The sequence below is a fragment of the Leptonychotes weddellii genome, chromosome 4 (genome assembly GCF_054177405.1).
Source record: "Leptonychotes weddellii isolate Sample4059 chromosome 4, ASM5417740v2, whole genome shotgun sequence".
Lineage (NCBI taxonomy): Eukaryota > Metazoa > Chordata > Mammalia > Carnivora > Phocidae > Leptonychotes > Leptonychotes weddellii.
In genome coordinates, this window is record NC_138372.1 from 123,107,932 (window position 1) to 123,130,581 (window position 22,650).

General features: G+C 41.5%; 1 protein-coding gene across 4 annotated transcripts in view; it reads right to left on the minus strand.

The window, feature by feature from the left end:
- PAG1 (phosphoprotein membrane anchor with glycosphingolipid microdomains 1) overlaps positions 1–22,650 on the minus strand; it is a 130,444-nt gene that overhangs the window by 81,426 nt on the left and 26,368 nt on the right. For 3 of the 4 annotated variants that reach the window (XR_014144268.1, XM_081816182.1, XM_081816183.1), the window contains exon 2: positions 5,425–5,493. The exons of the other annotated variant lie outside the window; for it this stretch is intronic. The gene's annotated coding sequence lies outside the window, so the exon portion shown is untranslated. The remainder of the gene's footprint in view (positions 1–5,424; positions 5,494–22,650) is intronic. 4 annotated transcript variants of the gene reach the window in all.

Below are 22,650 nucleotides of genomic sequence, written 5' to 3' on the forward strand. Positions count from 1 at the left end.
AAAAAAAAATAAGTAAATTAAAAAAAAGAAGTTGGCACTTTAAAAAAAAACAAACTAATGATGTAATGTATGGTGATTAACATAATAAAATAAAATTAAAAAAAGAAAATATCAGCTACTTTCAAAAGGAAAAAAAAAAAAGTCTTGATATACAGAAGACTATGGAGGTCAAGTGAATGTCTGCCATTTCACAAACCCTCACTTACCTTTATTTAAATGAACAAACACAATAACACTATAAACAAAAACTTTAGTCCTTGGGAAGTTCAAGAACAGAAGTTCAAGGCAGACGCTTAACTGACGTTGGGTCACCCAGCTGCTAGGAGTAAATAATGAGACTAGCGTCTAGGTCATCTGACTCCCCAGCCAGTTCTGTGCTAAGATCAGATAGCTAATAGAAAATTGACATTTAAAATTTCAGGGCACCTGGGTGGCTCAGTCAGTTAAGCATCTGACTTGTTTTTTGGCTCAGGTCATGACCTCATGGGTCATAAGATCGAGCCCCATGGTGGGCTTGGCACTCAGTGGGGAGTCGACCTGAGATTCTCTCTGTCCCTCTCCCTCTGCCCCTCCCTCCACTCACCTGTGCATGCTCTCTCTCTCCCTCAAATAAATAAATAAATAAATATAAATAAATTTTTAAAAAGATAAAGTAAAATTCCTGATGATGACATTCTAGCCATTAGATACATTTTTAATCACTTAAAAATCAGCTGATGTTAAAAAATTTAGAAGAGCCCACACCCATGTTATCAACAGAAAGTGAATACTTTAGAATTACATGTGACTTATACAGCCTAGCTATGCAGAGAGTGGTCATATATATATATATTTTTTAAGATTTTATTTATTTATTTGAGAGAGAAAGTGAGAGACAGAGCATGAGCATAGGGGGAGGGTCAGAGTGAGAGGGAGAAGCAGGCTCCCCACTGAGCAGGGAGCCTGATGTGGGGCTCGATCCCAGAACCCTGATATCATGACCTGAGCGGAAGGCAGATGCTTAACTGACTGAGCCAGCCAGTCGCCCCAGAGAGCTACCGTATCTTCTTAAAATACCAAGTAGACAAAAGTATTCCAAAGTGAAGGAAGTATCCTCAAAATGGAACACACTTGTGTTCCCTGCCCACTGGGTAGGAAAATCCATGCTCTGGGATCCCTGCACTATGGGGCAACATTACAGGGCTGAGATCAACAGGGCCAGCACATCTTTCAGGAGCGAGCTGACAGATTTGGTGTCAACAAGGGGTTGTCACTGATGCTTTGATTCTATCCAGCCTGAGGTTCCAATTTTAGTTACACTTCATTTAGGTTCATTTGAAAAGTGGCACCAAATAAAAAAACCCAAAAAACAAAAAACAGAGGAATGGAAGTTAACCATATGCTGAAATTTTCCTTTCACACTTGGAAGCACAGCAAATGCACTTTTTCAGGCTTATGAAGTAACCCTCTAGCATCATTGATTTTTGAGTCTTACAAAAAAGCTCTCCGTATTGTACCTGTACCATAGATTTACACTGCTATAAGTCCTGTCAGACATCATCTTAGCTTTATGAATAAATAAAACTATGCTCTAGGGAAACATTGATTTAAGAGGAAAAAATCAATACCCATCTAGCATGTGATAGACTTGAGCTTTAAGGCTACTTATCCCCAAAGTACAATGCAATACTGAGTGTAAAACCATACTTTTTGCACCCTAATAAAAGGTAAGCGAGGGTATGGGAAATTGCCATAGTTCTTAGCATATCACGATACCCCTTTTCCTTTACAAAGTAGTTAGCAGATATTTCCAAAAGGAAAGAGGAAGGGAAAGAAAATAAAAGAGATGGATGAACCAATGGTACCAAAATCTTGATAATTTGTGAATATGGATTGTGAATATATGAGAACTCACTATATTATTAATTCTCCTATATATGCAAAATTTTGCACAAGAATTTGAAAAGTATGTATGCTTGCTTGGAGAAAACTCTATAAAGCTAATATCAGCCAAGATGCTGACAATGGTTCTCTTTGGGTAAGAGCCTCCTGTGGAAGCTTTTTTCCTTCCTAGGGAGTTTTGCATTTTCCAATTTTCTGCAGTGAATATGCATATTGCTTTTATAACTCAGAAGACACATACACAATAAATGTAGCTAAGGACAGCAAAAAAAAAAAAAGAGAAAGATTAGAGTGACTGCCAAGTATTTTGTTGACTACTGGCCCAGAGAAAGCCAAGATTCACAACGTAACACATACTTATATTCAGCTCTTTCTTACTGCTCTTGGACATTTTTCAGGGCAGAAGCAGGTTGCTATTAAAATGGACTGATTTAAAAAATAAAGCTAATAGCTTATGCTGCAATTAACCTCATCTTTGTGAGCCAAAGATCAAACAAGAGATAAAAGCTGGCTAAAGTCACTATTTCCTCAGCCCTGCGCTAACCCGACAAGCTAAACCTATTTTCACAGTGGAGACAGTTGTTCAAAGTCCTGACAGGCTTGTGGTAACCTCTGATTACAAAGCCACTCCAGAAAGCCAAGCCTTTTGCTTTCTTGCTCACAATCGGTTGGAATTAAAAATGAATCCCATTCTTTTTTCTAGCTCCTCAAAGATGCAGTCTATCGCTAATTGTGTTAACTGTGATCTCTCAAGAAACACACTCATGTGTTGATTTGGATTAGGGGTTCATGTCTCACCAAACAGTTACTGATGCTGTTCGTTCTCATTGCTTGTCTTTCTGATAAGTGGAAAGAACAACTCTGGAAATTTAAAACACACTTCCAAGTCAAACGTTTCAGCCTGAAAATGGGTTGGGGTAATTTAAATTTTGAACCTCAAATTTAAGCACAGTGAAAAGTACTGTTATCACCAAAGTTGGTGAGAATATTGGCTGAATCTGCTTCTAAGGTGGAAATGACACACAATTAAAAGTTCCAAAAGTATCTACAGGAGGGTCAGAGATACAACTGGTTAATTAAATACACCATGATCAGAGAAATAACTTAAGAATTGTGGAAGCCCAGGGGCGCCTGGGTGCCTCAGTCGTTAAGCGTCTGCCTTCGGCTCAGGTCATGATCCCAGGGTCCTGGGATCGAGCCCCACATCCGGCGCCCTGCTCGGCGGGAAGCCTGCTTCTCCCTCTCCCACTCCCCCTGCTTGTGTTCCCTCTCTCGCTGTGTCTCTCCCTGTCAAATAAATAAATAAAATCTTAAAAAAAAAAAAAAAAAGAATTGTGGAAGCCCAGTTATATTGGCGAATCGGGAGGGCTTCTCAGAGGACATGGAAATTGAGGTGGATCTGGAAAGATACACTGGAATTTATGAAGGAAAAAGGGGCAAGGGCATTCTCAGAAGTGAGAACAGCATGCACAAAGGCACGTGTGCCCGAAAGCACACACTGTGTGTTGGAATATCCTGAGAAATTCAGTCTAAATGAAGCAGAGATGCCAAAGTGGGGGAAAGGTAAGCAGTGTATGGGAGGGGTGCACAGGGCCAATCGTGGAGTCCACACCAAAGTGTTTGGATCTATTTTCAAGGTTAAAGGACCCACAGAAGTCACTGAGCAGGAAACCACGTTATAAATCTGGGAGCAAGGTACCTAGAATGGGTAGAACCTGTTGGAAGAGAGCTATGCTATCCAGCAACAGACTGACGTCGAGTCACGAGGGCCAGAGCTAATGTCGTGACGGAAGGAGGCAGAGGAGAGACTGGGAAGATATTTACAATGAACTTTTGTAGATGCTGCCAGTTAATATTTGGCCTCATCAAGCCCCAGTCACTGCTCTTGGAATTTTCATATATGATCTTAAATCCAGAATCTCGTGTGTATTGGATGCAGACGGTGAAGCAATGTCAGGTCGGAGATTTCTGGCTTGAGTCATGGGGTCGACATGATGCCTTTAATTGAAATACTGATTCTAGGAGAAGGAATCCGTTGTAAGCAGAAGGCGAGTGAGGTGGGCAGGGGGAAGAGGTTTCACTGAATCCATATTAATTTTGATAGCTGCTCAGGATATACAGGTGAAGATAACCAAAACATTGGGGTCAGGAATTTGGCAGAGAGCACACTGGAAATTAGGCAGAAAAAAAAATCCTCAGTTAAATTTAAGAAAGCAGCCAAGTACAAAAAAAAGCACACAATACAATGCTTTCCAAAAACTCAAGACTGTGATTCTACTATAGAAACACCTGAGACTTATTCTAGAATATATAGATTCTTGAGTTAAATCTTAATGCCCCCTAACTGGAAAATGCTCTACATTTCAGGCCCACAAATAAAATGAGTAAGGCAAGCAGCTAGTGGAAATGGAAGTGCATTGGAGAAAATATTTAATCCCCAAATCGAGATTCTTGTCAAATGTTGGGAGATCAGAGGAAGGCGTTTTTGGAGTGTGGATAATCAAAGCTCTTAATGCACTGATTCTTTAGACTAAGTTAACTAACAGAAGGCAGGCTGTTTTCCAGGATCTGTAGTTATATTTAGAAAGACCTCAGAGGGTAATCAAAATGACCCTGAAAACGCTCCCTGTTCTTTTAAGAGTAAGGGGTTACTCTGAAAGAGAATGAAATTCTCAGAAACTTAAAAGAAAGATTTAATTAAAAGACAGTGGCCTATTTTACAAGATTCATTCTGTAAAGAGATTGGGAACATTCAAGCCAGATGTACGCCTTTCTTTCTAGCCCCATAGAGGAATTGGATAATGATGTATAATTGATAGGGGTCAGTCGGGTCACAGCGTTCGAGGTTTGTAAACCTCTTAAATGGGTGAACATAGCACTTCACAGTCCAGGATTCATTATAAAAATTGATAATCAAGTAGTCAGGTAACTGCTACAATTAAATATAAAATGTCTTTGTGTTAACTTGTCCTTCACTTAGGTTGGACAATTTTTTTCTGGATTTGGTTCCATTCGAAGATGACCCAAGATCATTAAGGAAATTGGATACAACTTTATCATTAGCATATATGAGATTACTAACACCACTAATAACAGTAAACACAGCCTCAGATAATTTTGTTTGTGGTGGTGGTGATAGTGGTAAATACTACAGTATCCTATTAATCTCTCTAATAAACCCGTTAGACTATCCAGTGATTATCCCAATCTCAAAGTTGAGTAGAGACACTGAAAGGGTAGGCATTTTGCCCAGTCTCTTATTGGCATTAGAAGGCAGAGCCAGGGTAGTGCCCATCACTGAAAGGAAACACCAGACTATAGAAAGCATAACCATTGGTGTCTCACAATCTCTATGGCAAAAACCCATGGTGCTAAATTTGAAACTGCACAAGCTAATACTCTTGAGACTTTTCAATTTCAAAGCTGTGTCTGCAGTCGTACAATGCACGGAGTCCCCAAATAATCTATAGACGTTTGTACAATGTTAAGCTAAAAGCAAGCTTGAATAACCGAGAATGTAGAATATATCAGATGCATGAATACCTTGCAATCACTCTTTCCCAGCTCTGAAGTTACACCCAACTGCTGAAATAAGAGAAGACTTCGTGTTTTCTGGAAAGGAAACACAAGAAGAAACAATTTCAAAACTCTGAACTGAAGGAAAATTACAATAACTAAGGGTAAAATGACTAACTTTTCATTTACTTATTAAAGTTTTGAGCAATAAGAAAAGCAACTGACAACTATTTAATTAACCTTTAGTATTTTAATACTATAAAAAAAGGATGTTGAAAACAAAGGTTAAAACTTGCTCTTAAAATATTCACAGACTTATATATTTATCTTAAATTTTATATATGTAGAAAAGTGAAAATGACATTAATCACATCCCAATGATGAATAATTATGCCCATGCTGTTTTAGACACATTGTTTCATTCTACCTCTCTCTCCACAGACACGGACAGTGACTGTGGGCCAGTACCACACACCTTACACCTAGACCTTTTGAGTTCTGTAAGGTACCGTGGATTAAAACAAAAAGGGTTGCATGCCCCAAGAAGATGACAGCCTTATCAGAACAAAGATGGCTGGAACAAAGTGGTACAGAACCGTGTGATAATTATTATGATATACTTAGCCATATTATTTTGTTTTCATCTTGAAACATGCTATATTTTTGTTAGCATGGTTTCTTACCTTAAAATAAAAACTATATTACTTATAAAGATCACTTCCTCTAAGAGGAAGTGTGATGCAAGTTTGAGGAATATAATCTCAAATCCGAAATTCTGTTTTTGTTGACTTTGGATCTAGGAAGGCAACTTAAAGTATGTTAAGTGGAAGTAAAAAGCAGGGGTCATGAAAGAATGGCCCTATAACTAGACTGAATATTCTCAGAAACAGTATCCACTGAGGTAAACCAATGCAATTTTTTTCTTTTTTTGGTAAAGTTTAAAAGAGGAGAGAAAGCCATTTCTTAGAAAAAAAAATGAAAAGTAAAGCAATGCTAGAAAGATAAAAAAAATAGTAAAATTGACAACAAGCAAGATGGTGGTCTCTCCATGACCTGCCATATCAGACTCTCCAGTGGCCAACAAGACAAGAGCTCCCCAACCCCTACTGTACCTCACGGGGCCTCCACCCACATGGTCTAAGAGCCTGAATATAAGCTCCAAAAGAAAAGTGCAGCAAAAGGCAAGGGAGAGTTACACATTGGGAGGCAGGAAAAGACAACTATTTAATTAACCTTTAGTATTTTAATACTATAAAAAAAAGGATGTTGAAAAACAAAGGTTAAAACTTGCTCTTAAAATATTCACAGACTTATATATTTATTCTAAATTTTATATATGTAGAAAAGTGAAAATGACATTAATCACATCCCAATGATGAATAACATTTACCAACTTTCAACAAAGAAAGGCAATGGAAATTCTTTCTTCTTTGCCTTTTGCTGGGAAATTCCCCATTCTGAACCACTAAGCCTTACAGTTCAGCAATATTATGGGTTTTGGTAGGTTTCCTGAAAACTTATCATTTATAAAATCTTCCTGGTTTTTATTTCAAGCTCTAATCAACTGCCTCAGAAACAAGTGTTGGGAATGGCCACCTATTCAAAAGTGGAGAACTATTTTGAGACACTGTGAAATCTGTCTAATAAGCCTTATTGATAAACCTCTGTGCTATCTAAAAGCAAAGATGAGAAGGCCAAGTTCAAGAGGCCAAGTTACCAATATATATGATACAGAGACACAGGTAACCACAGATGTATGTACAGGTTGTGAGTAGAGTACAGAAAAGAGCACGAGGGCTCCATATGTAGAACTCTCTACAGCTCTTGAGATAAAACCCAAGCCACTTGGCACGGTGTGACAAGCTCCCCGTCATGGCTCCTGCCACTATGCCCAGCGTCCTAGCTCAGCATCTGTCTCATCTTCCCTAGCTCCCACCCAGAGTTCTCCATGCTTCTGCCACACTGTTTGTTTATTGCTGTTTTTTTTAAGAGGCTAAACAACTAATCTAGAAATGAATATCTAGGAAAGCACTTGTTTTTAAGCTGGAAACCATCTGGAATGTGCTTATTAAGAGTAAGTGGATCCTGGTACCTGGCAGGTGGGTCCTCCAACCCAGATCCACAGCCTGGTTACATCCTTCTCAATCTGGCCCTTCTTTTATTTAGAGTCCAGTGGAGAAATGAACTATAAACAGCAGTGTAAAGTACAGAGCACTGGAATTTGGGGCTGGATAATTCCTTGTTTTGAGGGGTTGGTGTTCCTCTGCCCCTCAGTGGTGACAACCAAAAAGGTCTCTGAACTTTGGCAAATGTCCCCTGAATGGCAAAATCACTTCCCAGTTGAGAATCATTGGTCTCAAATGAATGATGACTTATTAAAACATAGTAATAGTTATATCCTAACTTCCTTCCTATGCAGGAAGACAACAATTTGGATGGGGACCATCAGAAAGGGTACAGATAGGGGAAGAGAGAGGGAGGAAAGCACATATATTGAGCACCCTCTGTATTCTCGGCCCTATGTGAGGTCAGTCACCTTATCTAATACTCACAAAACACACTCTGCTTTTGCTTCCTAAACCAGAGCTTGCTCAAAACCTTGGGAAGCAAGGATTTATGCTGGCAATGTTATTAAAAGCAAAACACTTCAGAATGAAATTAAATATTTCTAGAACTTTGCACACTGATATGCTTTTCTTTCGCTTGCAACGGACCAACTGCCTAACTTCTCATCCTTGAGAATGAGCATCACTATACATTCCCAAAGAGAGTGCCTCCATTTGTGGCTTCATAGGATATTTCCTCTACCAACTTAAAGCCATGTGGTTGTTTTCATAAGTGTAGGCCCAAATGGCATCATATGCATGGCCAAAAATATCCTCTCTTTCCTAAATGCACAACGAAGTAGGCATAGTTAGCCTGTGGAATTGTCGAATGCTACTTCATTACAGCTCTTTGTCAGTGTCCCAGGTGAAGACATCATGCTCTATGGCCCAGAGCAGGTGGGTTGGTTAAAGGCTGACTTAACTACTGACCTCCCTGAAAGTGTTTAATGAGAGAAGACAGGAATTCTTGGACAGAACTGGATGTTGGTCATTTTCCCTCCTGATCCCACAAGGGCCTAGCAGGCTCAACAATCTCTATGGCATTCAGCACAGTCAGGTCCAAAAGGGTCCCCAAACAGGGGTCTTCTGTAGCCTTGTCTATTCAGAAAGGATGACAGTGGCTTTTAAAATATATATGTTGATATGTAGTTTTTGTTATAATCGGCTTTTTCAGATTCTGTTCAAATATAATCACATCTTCCACTCTAATTTAACCTCTGATACCTAGTATCTGTTCAAATGCTTTATTTAAGGATAGTTTCCATGTGCTGGCCACTATTCCTGGTGGTGTTTCCATACTGACCAAGACAGGCAAAATTCCCAGCCTTCATGGAGCTTTCTGGTGGGGGTGGGAAACAAACGAGCCATCTGGCAAAAAGGTTATGATAATTACTGAAAACTGATAAAACAGATAAAACAGATAAAAACTGAAGCTAGTTTAGGGCATGGCTACAGTCATGCTGGCCCCTCCATGTGACCATCATGACGGCACCACAGGCAGAATCAGAGAATGCCCAGTGCTTCCATGGATCCTGCAGGGAAGACCCCAGACAGGGGTCCACATGAAGACGGGGGTGAATCCAATGGAGGGAACGTCAGAAGCAAGGTTATCAGCTCAAAGTAAGGAGGGGAAAGAAAACAGTGAAGGTTTCGTAGGAGAGCAGAAAGTAGGGAGAGGTCCTCTGGGAGAGGGAAAGTGTGAATGGACAAGGAAACCAGCAGTCTTAGGGGCCCACTGAGATAAAAATGAGACCTATTAGCATAGGGGTGTGTGTGTTCCTCCAGCCACATCAGCAGCACAGGTGAAGATGTGGGGCAGGTAGAGTGATGAAGTATGCAGGTGAGTACAATGAGGAAAGAGAGAAAGAAGCAAAGAACTTGAAGGTGTAGGCAAAGGAGTGTCATAAACAGAGCGAATGGAATCTAAGCTGCGCTAACTGGGGAAGAAGAACCGGCGGGAGTGACAGATAGTGGAAATTAGTAGGATCAATGGATTGTAGGTCCTAGCCGAGCCCAAAAATGACTGAAAATGAGGTGTGGGGTACAGTTGAACAGAAAGAGGTGGTGGTAATCAGAGAACAGGATGCTTGGAGGGAGGGTGGGTTAAACCCAAAGTGTGGTCCCTGGAGCAGTAGTAGTATCAACACCTGGGGACATGTGTGAAATGCAGAATCTCAGATCTACTGAATCAGAACCTGCATTTTACCAGGTGACTCACGTGCACACTAAATTTGACGGAGAACTGGCTTACGTCTAAGCCTGACCAGAAGCCACAGGCACCAGATAAAAAGGTGCTACTGAATCAGTTTCTGAGGTTAGGGACTTCCCTGGGGCTCTGCTCCCCCTCCTCCACTTTAAACGGCTCATTTTGGCTTCCTGGGTTTCCATCCAGCTGCCTCATGCCCTTGCTCTGTCCTGCCCTGTAGCCTTACAATATTGCTGGCAGGCTTTAGATTCCATTTACCAAAGAATGCTGCCCCTCCGAGTGCCTCATTGACATTCCCACCCTTGCTGTAAGCAAATGGCCTCCCCTTGCTTCCTGAGACCAAGTTCCTGCTTGGTCCTAGCTCCCTCTGCTCTCACTGGCCCTTGAGGTGGCAAGCTGATACTTAGTGCCCTCTATCCAGCCCAAATAATTCCATGTGCCTACACAGGCCGATTACTAGGCACTGATGGAAAATATATGGTATTGGCAAAATGTATAATACGGCTTTTCAAAGGTTTAGCTTCCTGCTATCATAATTACTCAGGATTTTGTATCTCCTTTAATGTGAGCAGAACGCCTTCACTCTTCAGTTAATTTCATAAAACAAAGGAAACAACAGCTGTACACAACATTACAGAATGAAAGATGAGGTTGAGCCTAATTAATGTAGGCTCTGCTTCAATAACAGTTTTATTCCCAATAAACAGAGTGTGACATTTTCATTAACCCAGATACAAACTCCCGTACAAATACTCACAGGTGAAATAATATAAAAATCCCAAATTCAGAATCTCTCACTCTTCTCTTTCAAGCCCCAAATGATTCCAGAGGCTGTCACTTCCAATACTTTTATTCTGATTATTAAAAATTACCAGGTTATGGGTCCTACTATTTGCAGATGCAAATACACATCCCATACATCCTCATCTCATGTAACGCTCATGAGAATTCCACGGGATCTGTACTATTGTTATGCTGGTTCTACAGATGGAAAACTGAGCCTTGGAAAGGTTGAGGAACACAGTCAGTGAGTGACTGAGCCAAGTTTCAAACCCAAGTTTGATCCAAAGCGGGGCCTCACTGACACCATTTCAGACTGGATTCCCTTAATAGCTGTCACCTCAGAGTGTGGCCGTACAGTTTTCTTTGCATCCCTGCATCCCAAAGCCTATGCACAGTCATTGCTAAATATTATATGTGCCTACATGAATCAAGATGCTCTCTAATCTCATCAACAGTAAATATTTGATACAGATACTTTTGGTTAGATGGGGCCCTTTTCTAGATCTATGATAATTCTTTTAGCTGTTTCTCAGCTAGAATAAATGAACAAACTGAGCCAATCTAGCATCACTGATACATTTTGATATGGTTATAACAAACCTGCTCATCACTATGGGTACCTGAATGCAATCTCGGTTGGCTGGGTAGCCTGGCCTGGAGGAACAGAATCTGTTCTGCTGTCAGGAGAAAATGCTGGCTCTGGCCACTCGTCTGACCCCTTCCTCCACCAAGGCAGCAGACACCTCAGGTCTGTTTAGCAAGCATACAGGAAAAAAGAGAACCAAATCCAAACCTTCCTGAGTGAATTAATTACCACGAGACTTTGGACACACCAGCTTCCTTCCCTGAATCACTTAACTGCCCACAATTCAGAGGTACCAATGTCTGGCCCTGCTTGCCCTGCTTCCCGAGGACAGCATGAGGATGAACTGATGGGCCCAAGGCCCTGGGATGGGAAGAGCTGAGGTTAATGAAACTTGTCCACACACTCACACTGAGCAATACAAAATCAGGCCAGGACACCTGCACATGGTAATCAGAGTTAGGCAAGTAAGGCCAATAAAATATATTTTTTAAAGATTTTATTTATTTATTTGACAGAGAGCAGGAGAGAGAGAGAGAGCACGCGCACAAGCAGGGGGAAGAGCAGAGAGAGAGGGAGAAGCAGGCTCCCCACTGAGCAGGGAGCCCATTGTGGGGCTCGATCCCAGGACCCCAGGACCCCAGGACCCCAGGATCATGACCTGAGCTGAAGACAGCCACTTAACCAACTGAGCCACCCAGGTGCCCCTAAATATTTCTTTTGAAGTTAGTACAGCCAAAATAAACAATAACAACAAAGGAAGCCTCAGAAACTGACCTTCCCATTCCCAAATCCCCATCGGTAAAACAGAAACAGAAACCTCTTCAAGTAAAAATTACAGAACCACCTTTCCAATTTCCCAGATTTTAAAAGGAACAAAAGCTGTAAGAAAATAAATATCCTAAGGCCCATGCTAAATACATAACCTTTATATTTTAATATGTCCTATATCTGCATGAATATTTATCATATATTTATTACTGTCTCTATGCATATTTCTCCATCTGTCTTAGGTTGTCAAGTCTGATAAGGCAAGGGCCAAACCTATTTAGTTCTTTTGGTAAAGCATGTGAAATTGTTATGCACAATTAGGCACTTACAGGGCTTTTGATGAAGATGATTATGAAGACTGAGAACAGTTAATACCATGGCAGGCATGTTTCCTGAAACCTTCCTGTCTTTCTGAAATGTCAGATGATCACACCCATAGACTTGCAGAGCTTGTGGGCTCGGGGATGGTGCAGAGCTAGCAAAACAACATGTGGTCTGTGGCCCAGCAGCAGCATCCCCACCAGAGGAAGCTCCTTAGAAAGGCAACGTTCGGGCCGCACCCCAGACCTATGAAATCAGACTCCGCAGTTTAACAGGATGCCCAGGCAATGTGTATGCACATAGCACAGACCAGAGAACCATATATAGAGTTCAACGTCCTTCATTTTACAGATGGGGAAGTAAGACACCCAGAAAGGCTGAGTGACAGATCCCGAACTGGGCCTGGTACTTCCCACCCCAATGTTCCACCACCTCTTGGCTCTTGTTCCTTCAGCCATATTCCTCCTAAAAGTACTCTTCTGTGCATCTGTGAATACATTACAGTCCACAGCTTCCTGAGAACCCCAGGTTGCTTTTGTTTGCCATGGAGGCCTCGATTCTTTCAACATTTTCTTAAAGATTTTATTTATTTCAGAGAGAGAGAGAGAGAACGAACACCAGCACGGGGGGTGGGGGAGAAGGGGCAGAGGAAGAGGGAGAAGCAGACTCTCTGCTGAGTGGGGAACCTGAAGCAGACCCCATCCCAGGACCCCGGGATCATGACCTGAGCCAAAAGCAGACATTTAACCGACTGAGCCACCCAGGCACCCTCTTTCAACATTTTGAATACACTTATAAGATGCTGGAAACAGAGCTCTAGAAAACCATCTCCTAGTAGTGGGATGGCCCACTGCATATTGCCCATCATGAGAGACCACACTGCGATGGCATGTGGAAACTGGACACCATGCTTCTTGGTCGAAATCCAGATCCCACATTTCTGCACATTTCTGGTCTAGGGATGCAGCCCAGGCTGCCAATCATCTTTACCCTCTATTCCCTACTTCACTAAATGCTCCTAAGTCCTGGCTGCTCCATGGCTCTGCCTTGGAGTTCAACTAAATGAATATTTCAAACCCTCAGGGATATGTATTTCAAGAAAAAAAAAAAAAAAGAACCATCTGAAAATTTGCAAAAACTTCTTTGAGTTGCTGTTGACCCACTGGTTTGTCACTGCCTCTTTAAGCCAGTTCCCTCCACATCTTTCTGGTCCAGCTGCATTACACATTTCCTATATCGGATCAGGAGCCATTAATTTCTAATTAAATTAGGGGAATTTTATTATGGGTTTCCCTTTAAACTTCAGCCACAAAAAGTAAAGAGTATTCGATATTCAAATTCCATCACTGTTGTGCAACTAATATTTTCCAAAAGGTAGAGAACGACCGAGGCACACTTTAGTCAGATCTGTATATGGCAGATACCTGTTTTGACTCACATGTGAACACCAAACAGCACCCTCCAACATATGGTGAAAATATTAATTTCTGGAAAAAATATTAATTCCTCCAGGTATGAAAAGATTGGCTATGTTTTTTCAACAACTTGGAGTTTTTTCTGCATATTTAGAAATCAGAAATAATTTATTGAACATAAAAGAAAAGCTGAAGAAAGTAGGTTTTAAAAACACAAAAGATTAATTGAATCAATAATTTGACATTTAGACTAACGGTTTGGGAAAAAAATGTGAAAATTCGATTGAAAGCAAAACATTTAGATTAGTTGGAGACAAGAACAGACTGACCTATGTTACAGGTACCACTTCCTAAATAAACCTTGAGAGAGACCACCATACAAAAGACAGCCAGGCTTACTTAGAAGCATTCTCCTCTCTCTCTAGGCAACATCCTTCATAAGAGAACAACATTCCATCATTTGAGGGTACAAAGTACCCCCAGAAAAGATAAAGAAGAAAAAGTACCAAGAGAAGATACTACTTGCTGAAATGCATATCCCAAGAAGCCTATCACAAACTAGTTGAAGTATCAGGTTTTAAGAAACCTTCATTGTATCTTTGAAGTTGTGTTCAATCATTAAGCACTAAGAACAGGGCCTAGCTTACAGTCAGTGGAACGTAAAATCTACCAGCATTAGACCCACATTTCCAATTCCTGAAAAGCAGCAACTGAATGAAACTTCAACTGCTGCCTTTTAGATAAAGCACATGCCCCTGTTGGCCGCCATCCTCACCGCTCCCAAGCATGTCCCACATACCGCAGCCAGGTGCTAGCTGCTTCTGATCACTGCAGGGCATGGCTGTTGTTCTTAGAGTTAACACAAAGGGATGTAGTTTACCCACCTCTCTACCAAATCACTGACCTCCTGGGAGGGCTTTGAGATCTGGCTCACTTAACTCATTTATGGTACCCACCTAAGCTTGTGACTCTTGCCTTGAATAATGCTTTCAAGCTGTTACTTCTGCCAGGACCATTCTCTTCCCCCCTTTCCCATCCCCAATTAGAATTCACTCCTTCGGGGCGCCTGGGTGGCTCAGTTGGTTAAGCGACTGCCTTCGGCTCGGGTCATGATCCTGGAGTCCTGGGATCGAGTCCCACATCGGGCTCCCTGCTCAGCAGGGAGTCTGCTTCTCCCTCTGACCCTCCTCCCTCTCATGCTCTCTGTCTCTCATTCTCTCTGTCTCAAATAAATAAATAAAATCTTTAAAAAAAAAAAAGAATTCACTTCTTCAAGGCTTTTCTGACCTCATCAGTTAGAATCTACTGCTTCCTTATTATGTGTATTAAAATTTTAGAATGAGTCCTCTGAACTATGAATCATTTTAGGCCAATGGTTGAATCTTCTAATCTTCTTCCTCATCTCGGAGTTTTCATTGCTCACAACATCCAGCTCCAGCTTCTCAACCTTTCTATTGGAGCCATAATCATCACCATCCTACACATACATACATACCTCAGCATGGGCCTGAAGTGCGAGAGTGTGTGTGGCGGGGGTAGGGGGCACTCTGCTGAGAAGGAGGTTGGGAGGAAGGGAAGAGGTAAAAAGGACAAAGAAGGCATTTGTATGCTTTCCTGATTTGGATCTCTTATCCCCACAGGACCTATAAAGAAACACAGTAAGTCATAAAGAAGACCGGAAAAGATAAAGGAAAAAAGTTGCTTCATTTTCTTCCAGTACTTCTAGAACTCCCCTCCCCAGCTTCCACTCTACAAGTCGGGTCTATGCGACAAGGTAGGATCAAGAGTGAGGTGGAGGAGAAGGAGGTGGAGGAGGCAAGAGACAAGAGAAACATCCCCACTTTTACTCCTTACCCACTCTCCATAATCCCCCACCTCAGAGATAAAGTCTGCAGCTGCTGACAGAACAGGAAAGAGAGAAGATATCAGAGAAGAAGGGGCAGTCAAATCTCTTCACACCAACCTTGCCTGCCATCTCAGGAGCCTCTAAACCTCCTTCACTCCTACGTGTGCTTCTCAGTCCCAATCTTCCACCTGGCAATGTGAATGTCTCTGCTCATGATTCAGTCTGCTCTCTCTCCTCCATCCCTAAATCCACTCCAAGAAGCCACACCTGGGGCTGGAAGAGCAGCTCAGCTGGTGTATAACTGTGCCTACCACTGCCTGCCTGGCCCAGGAATCAAGGCCATGTGAATGGAACTAGACAGATGAAAACTCCTGAACTCAAAAAGACTTTTCCTTGTAGGATCATTGTGACAAATGTACTCAGGAAACCTCTTGACATATAGAAGAAGGAAAAATATAGAAACTGTCTGCTAGGGTATTTTCTTCTTTCTTCTTTTTTTTTTCTTTAGAGAGAGAGAGAGAGTGCACCCGTGACTGGGGAGAGGGGCAGAGAGAGGGAGAGAGATAATCTGAAGCAGGCTCCATGCCCAGCGCCAAGCCGACACGAGGCTGGATCTCACAGCCCTGAGATCGTGACTGAGCCAAAATCAAGAGTCGGCTGCTTAACTGACTGAGCCACCCAGGCACCCCCTGCTAGGGTATTTCTTTGAATGCTACAGTTTCTGGGTTCAAATTACTCGGTTGCATGTTATTTCTCCTGTACTTGTTTCTCGAGATAAGATGACAAGTTTTTCATCTGCATAATAAAATCGCCTGCAAAAATATTTCAACCTATTACTAAAGATACTTTAAAAACAAATATCTTGAAAAGAATTGAGGTCAATCTCACAGTTAGGAAAGTGGGGATAAGAACTAAGGCATTTTCCAACAGGGGCAAAGATCTTCCTAACACTTTATTTTGGAAATGAGCAGATATTTGGGTTTAGTGCAAAGACTAAACCTGAAAAAACAGCTAAGGTTGGAAGCCATCCCACAAAGAAATGTCTGAGAACACTCACACGTTGATAAGTGTCCCAAAAGCATGTGTAGCTTTGACTGCCATTCTTTATCCTTCCTTATTTGTATCTAAGTTAGTTCCCAGGCTCCTGACTCATTACATTAAAAGGGAAGCTGATTCAGATGACCTTGTAGGTACAGAATAAAAAGAGCAACTGACAAAAAAGAAAAAAAATGTACAGTGCAGAGACGTTGCTATTTATGAAAGGAAACATTGACTGGTGCAGGAGAGAGCAGGCCGGTCTTCTGCCCTTGCCCTGTGAGCCCTCCCTCCTAGAAGAGCCAACACTCTGCCAGTGGGCTGACAACACATAGCAGGCACTGTTCTATGCACTTTTCATATGCCAACAATCCTATGAGGGAAATATGATTATTATCCCATTTTACAGATGAGGAAACTGAAGTATTGAGAGATTCGTTATTTACTCAAGGTCACAGAGCAAGTATGGGAAGGGGGTGTGAGGTAAGACATACAGCAGAAGTCTGGCTCCAGAGGACAAGCTCTTATCCTCTCAACCCTTACTCTATTTGACACTCTTTGAGTCACTTCTCCATTATCTTCCTTCCCTCCTGCAAATGCTCCAGTTTCACCCACAGCAGCATTATAAGCTAAGCAGTTGCTGATCCCCTGGTCTGGTGAAACCCTAGCCACGTCTCAGCCTTCTCAGACCTTCCGTTTGAATAAAGATAACGCGGGTTAGCAGCGAGCTCTGAAATGGGCAGGAGTCCACAGATTAGAGCCCAGCAGACTTTCCATTCCTGAAACCTCCCCCTCTTATCTATCAGCACTAGTCACATGCCCAGCCTGGCAGGCTGTCTTCTTCATAGGATCTTCAATCATCCCTCAATCCTAACACAATTTGTACAAACAAGGCCGCCTCCTGTCACCTACTCTTTGATCAGGAAGCAAACAAAACAAACTTCTAATCATAATATCATTTGCAATACCATTATCTTGAGACAACAAACTTAGGAGTTTAATATTGAGCATAATCAGTTCACATCTCAATGTCTGCTCTGTAACAAAAATGTGCTAAGTACTACAAAGTATATCAATATGAATAATTTATTAATCCTTCCCTCGTGGTAAATTTCCCTTTAAAATTTTTTACTCCTATTTACTACTAGGTCAACTATTCCAGACTGAGTATCTGAGAATCAGGAGAGACGCTCGAGGTTGGGCCCCTCAGGAAGCAGTTGGGGTCTCTGAGTTGTAAAACTGAAAACAGCTTGAATATTTTCTTAGAAAACTAGATGCAGAAGAAATATTAGCTCTTACTCTGCATATTATGTACCATGAAACCAAATCAGTTTATAAGTACCTCACTGAAACTCCAGATAGAACTACCAGAAAGTCCTTAGGGAGGACCATTAAAGTAACTGTAACGATGAAGACAGTAAGTGCACGACACACATTCTGACTGATTTAAGAAATGCCAAAGGAGACATATTCCCTTCCACGTATACCAATTTCATTTTAGTGAATAACGTTCATAGATGGTCAAATGATATTCACTCCTCCAACTATACCAAAGTCTTAGAACTGCAAATTCTCAAATAACGGAGGTTTTCAGAAATAGGACTTGACTTTATAATTAGGGAAGATACAACTATACAAATTGCTGAGATAAAAGGTAGAACATTAAAGCCATGAGAAAGAAATGTGGCTTGTGAAGGAAGGAAGGAAGGACAGAAGGAAGAAAAGAAGGAAGGAGGAAGGGAGGGAGGGAGGGACGGAAGGAAGGACGGAAGGAAGGAAGGAAGAGAGAGAAGGAAATAGAGAAGAAAGAAAGACAGCAATAGATTTCTTACTGAAGAGATCAGAAAGGCTGCATAAACTTGGAAGAATAAGTCCCATTTGGGCAGGTGAGGTGAGGGAAGGAGAACGGTCCTAGCAGAGGTAACAGCGTTACAGTATCAGGAAGGGCAAGAGTCAGAGATTCAAGGACTCACCCCTGTCAGGCAGGTACCATGTATGAGTGAAATGTACGAGAGGAACCCAAAACCTTCTCAGGTCTATGACTGGGTAGAGAGGTGGGTTAAAATGTGACTTTCCTCTACTCTGCTTTAAGAAAAACAACAGTGCTAGGCAAGGATAAAAAGCTGCTGACTGGCTGTGTTATCCGGGGGCAATAAGGAGTGGTGAGGCCTGTGGCAAACATTCCTCTTGTAAAGAGCCAGTCACCAAGCATATGTATCCAACGTCTTTGGGGGAATTTGGGAATGTGAACCCAGTGTGGGCAGATTTTCTGTGTTTTCCTCAGAGAAGCTAGAAATTTGGATTTTTATATACCTCACAATGTTTTAATGTATGCTAACATAAATTTTAAAATAGCACTTTCCCACCCAACACTAAGCAGGTCAACAAAATAGGCTTGAGGATGAGGTCTGAGGGCCATGTGATATATGGCTTCTGAGGAGGTGGGAATAAGGTGGGATTTGGATAGCAAAGGCCTGGACTTCCAATTCCAGATTGACTCCCCCTCTGGCCTGGGAAAAAATGCTTAAACTTCCTGAGGTCATCACCTTGCTCGAGAGAGATACTTGGGAGACAAAGTTAACAGCCTACACAGAGAGGCAGAAGAGTCAGTCATTGAGAAAGAATGCTAATGATGTTGAACATCTTTCCATGTGTTTATTTGCCATCTGCATACTTTCTTCAGTGAAAGGTCTAGTTCTTTCATTTTCTGATTGCATTGTTTGTTTCTTTGTATTGAGTTTTATTAGTCCTTTATTAAACACATGGTTTGCAAATATTTTTCCTCACTCAGTAGCTTTTCATCCTTTAACAGGGTCCTCTGGAGAGCAAAAGTGTTTAATTTTGACTACATCCAATTTATCAAGTTTTCCTTTTATAGATTATACTTTTTGGTGTCAGGTCTAAAACCTTTATACCTAGCTCCAGATCGTAAAGATTTGTTTCTATATTTTTCCCAAGAGTTTTATACTTTTATTCTTTAGATTTAAATCCATGGCCCCTCTTTCTTCAGATTGGGTAATTTCTATTGTTCTCTCTTCTAGGGCAGTGATTCTTTCCTCTGTCCTTGCCATTGTGCTGTTCAACCCATCTACTGAGATTTTTACCTTGAGTGTTGTATTTTTCCAGTTTAAGATGTCCACTAGGTTCTTCATTAAATTTCCTATTTTTTTTTTTAGATTTTATTTATTTGTCAGAGAGAGAGAGCACAAGCAGGGGGAGTGGCAGGCAGAGGGAGAGGGAGAAGCAAGCTCCCCGCTGAGCAAGGAGCCCGATGCAGGACTCCAGGACTCGGTCCTGGGGTCCTGGGATCATGACCTGAGCTGAAGGCAGATGCTTAAGCAACTGAGCCACCCACGCATCACAAATTTCCTATTTCTTGATGACACCTTCTATTTTTCTTTTTTCTTTTTTTTAAGATTTTATTTATTTATTTGACAGAGAGAGATAGAGAGGGAACACAAGCAGGGGGAGTGAGAGAGAGAGAAGCAGGCTCCCAACTGAGCAGGGAGCCCGATGTGGGGCTCGATCCCAGGACCTCGGGATCATGACCTGAGCCGAAGGCAGACGCTTAACAACTGAGCCACCCAGGTGCCCTGACACCTTCTATTTTTCATGTGTATCCTGCATGTTCACAATTGCTCAACAAGCCTTTTTATGATGACTGCTTTAACATCTGACATCTCAGTGTTGGCCTCTATTGAGTGTCTTGTTTTCATTTGGTTTGAGGTATTCCCAGTTGTAGGCATGACAAGTGATTTTTATTAAAACCTGGACATTTGGGGTAGGGTGACACTGGATCTTATATAAACCTTCTGTTTTAGCTGCTCCCTCCAATACCATTCTGACAAGGGAGGAGGGAGACTGTGTCATCATTGCCAGGTTGGGGTGGAATCAGGGGCCCCCCACACCCCCCACTGACACCTGAGAGAGGGGTTCCTCCTTGCTGCTGGGCATGGAGTAGTTTGGGCTCTCCACTGGGCCCCTGCTGACACCCTCCTGGCTGGGAGGAGTAGTGTTCCTGCTTCCCACACAGTCTCCACTGACAGCACCCCACTGGTGGGCTGGCGGGGGCGGGGGGCGCTCCAGACTCCTCTTGTGGTTTCCATTTATACACAGAGGTGGAGGTGGCAGGTTTTGTAACGAGCCAGCAGAACTCAAAGTCTTGGCTTCCTACTACTCAGCTTTCTGTGACACTGCCCAGTGTAGGGGGCTCGGGGGCCTCCTTAGAAACTGTCAAGAGTGGAAATCTCAGCTTCCCAATCCGCCTTTCCTGGTAGGGTGGGGCCACAGTTTATGTGTGTGTGTGAGTGTGTGTGTGTGTGTGTGTGTGTGTGTGTGTGTGTGAGAGAGAGAGAGATTGATTGAGAGAATAAGGATGTGTGGCTAGAGTACAGCAGTCGCTGCATAAAAGTTTTCCATCTTGGTGGGGTGTCCCTCTTTTGGTCCCTGGGCTAGAGAGGACAGGCTTTTGCTGTTGTTGTTCTGTCTGTCCCCATTGGTGTTTCTTGATTGCTGGTTTCTCTAACTCCAAATCTGGGATATGGGAGGCAAAAAGAAAACCCATATAACTCATCACTATGTCATTCCTTGGGTCTTGAGGTACACTGATGCTCTGCTTCTTCTCTCCATCTTTCACATCTTCTTATATTTGTTTTACATAGAGTGTCCAGGGTTTTTGGGCGTATGTTGTGGGAATAACAGGTTAAAAAAAAAAAAAAAAAAAAGCATGTTCACTCCATCTTCCCAGAAACAGAAATAGTCCTTCCTTTCATTTTGAGGTTAAAATGAGAAACCTTCTCAAGTAAGGAAATTGCATTTCCTATGATGAAAAAACTACATCAAGTACTAGCAGAAGTTTACATGAAATCAACTTAGAATACTTCTCAAAAAACTTTAAGAAAAACTTTAAAACTGTACATGGCATTTAACAAATAAGAAAACCAATTTACAAAAAGTATGTTCTAAATGCTCTCCAAAAATACCCAAATTCTATGGTTAACTTTTAATTTCAAGATATTTCAAGAAAAAGAAAGGGACTTTATCCCTGTGGCTAATGTTTTACAATTGATTATGTAGAATACTGAGGTTTTTAGCTTTTTTTTTCCTACTTCGGTCATTATTTGAAGGTGTCTTTCTTTCCTAAGCTGTCTGTAGGAAGTAGCTGTGCAGGTCTTATGTATGATTATATTTATATTATCTGAAAGCTCTTTTCCCAAACAACCTCTTTAGAGAGTTTAAAAGAACCAGATGTATGCTAAAGGATGGCAGTCATCATGAGAGAGCAGACAGGGTCCTAACATTACATCTATTTTCCTTTAACCAACCCTTTACTTTAGATGAATAGCAAAGACACTGCTAAAAGTAAGTAAAAGTCTGCCTAAAATACATTGAGATGAAGTCTGTTTTTGACAGAAATTCTTTTTTACAGTTCAATATAAAAGGTTACTCTTAAGAAATTTAATTAAGAAAGTGTCAGAATCAAATAAGATATAGAAAGTCCCAAGAAATGTGTAAATTAGAATAACCTTCAAATTGATAATGAACTTTAAACAATCTAAGAGCAGCTCTGAGTTAAGACAGCTGGGCATTTACTTGGAATAGTTCTGGAAAAATCAGGGTTTGAATTTGTGCTTCACTTGCCAATTAGAAGCAAATGGCGATTCCTTAGGGTAGCCTCCAAATTCATCATGTTATTACTTCACATAGCCTTTCTCTTCTTTGGATGAACAGAAGGAAACTGCATGGTACAGTACTCAATGAAATGTAAAATAAGGATTAACAAGCCATTCTGGAGATTTAGCAAAATTAAGCTTCATCAACCAGCTTGACTCACAGCCAATCTGGCAAAAAGCATCCTAGAAAGAAAACTAACAGTGAAGTGACACGTAGCACAAAAAATTTAAATCCCTCACAGAAGCATTAAAATCATGAAAAGGTGCATTGTGTTCTGTGATCAACCAAGTCCATTACTAGAATAACAAGAGTCCATTCTGTACTTAATATGCAAGTCCAAAAGAGCCCACTGGCCCACTGTAAAATCTGCTTAGGATACAAATAGTACATTCCCCTACCTATCTCCATAGAAGAGAACTAGTCAATGGAGAGGAACGCATAGGACGGTATGGAGACTTATTTTCCCTCTATGCGAAAAGGACACATGAGACATCCTTACAGAGCTAAGGTGTGGC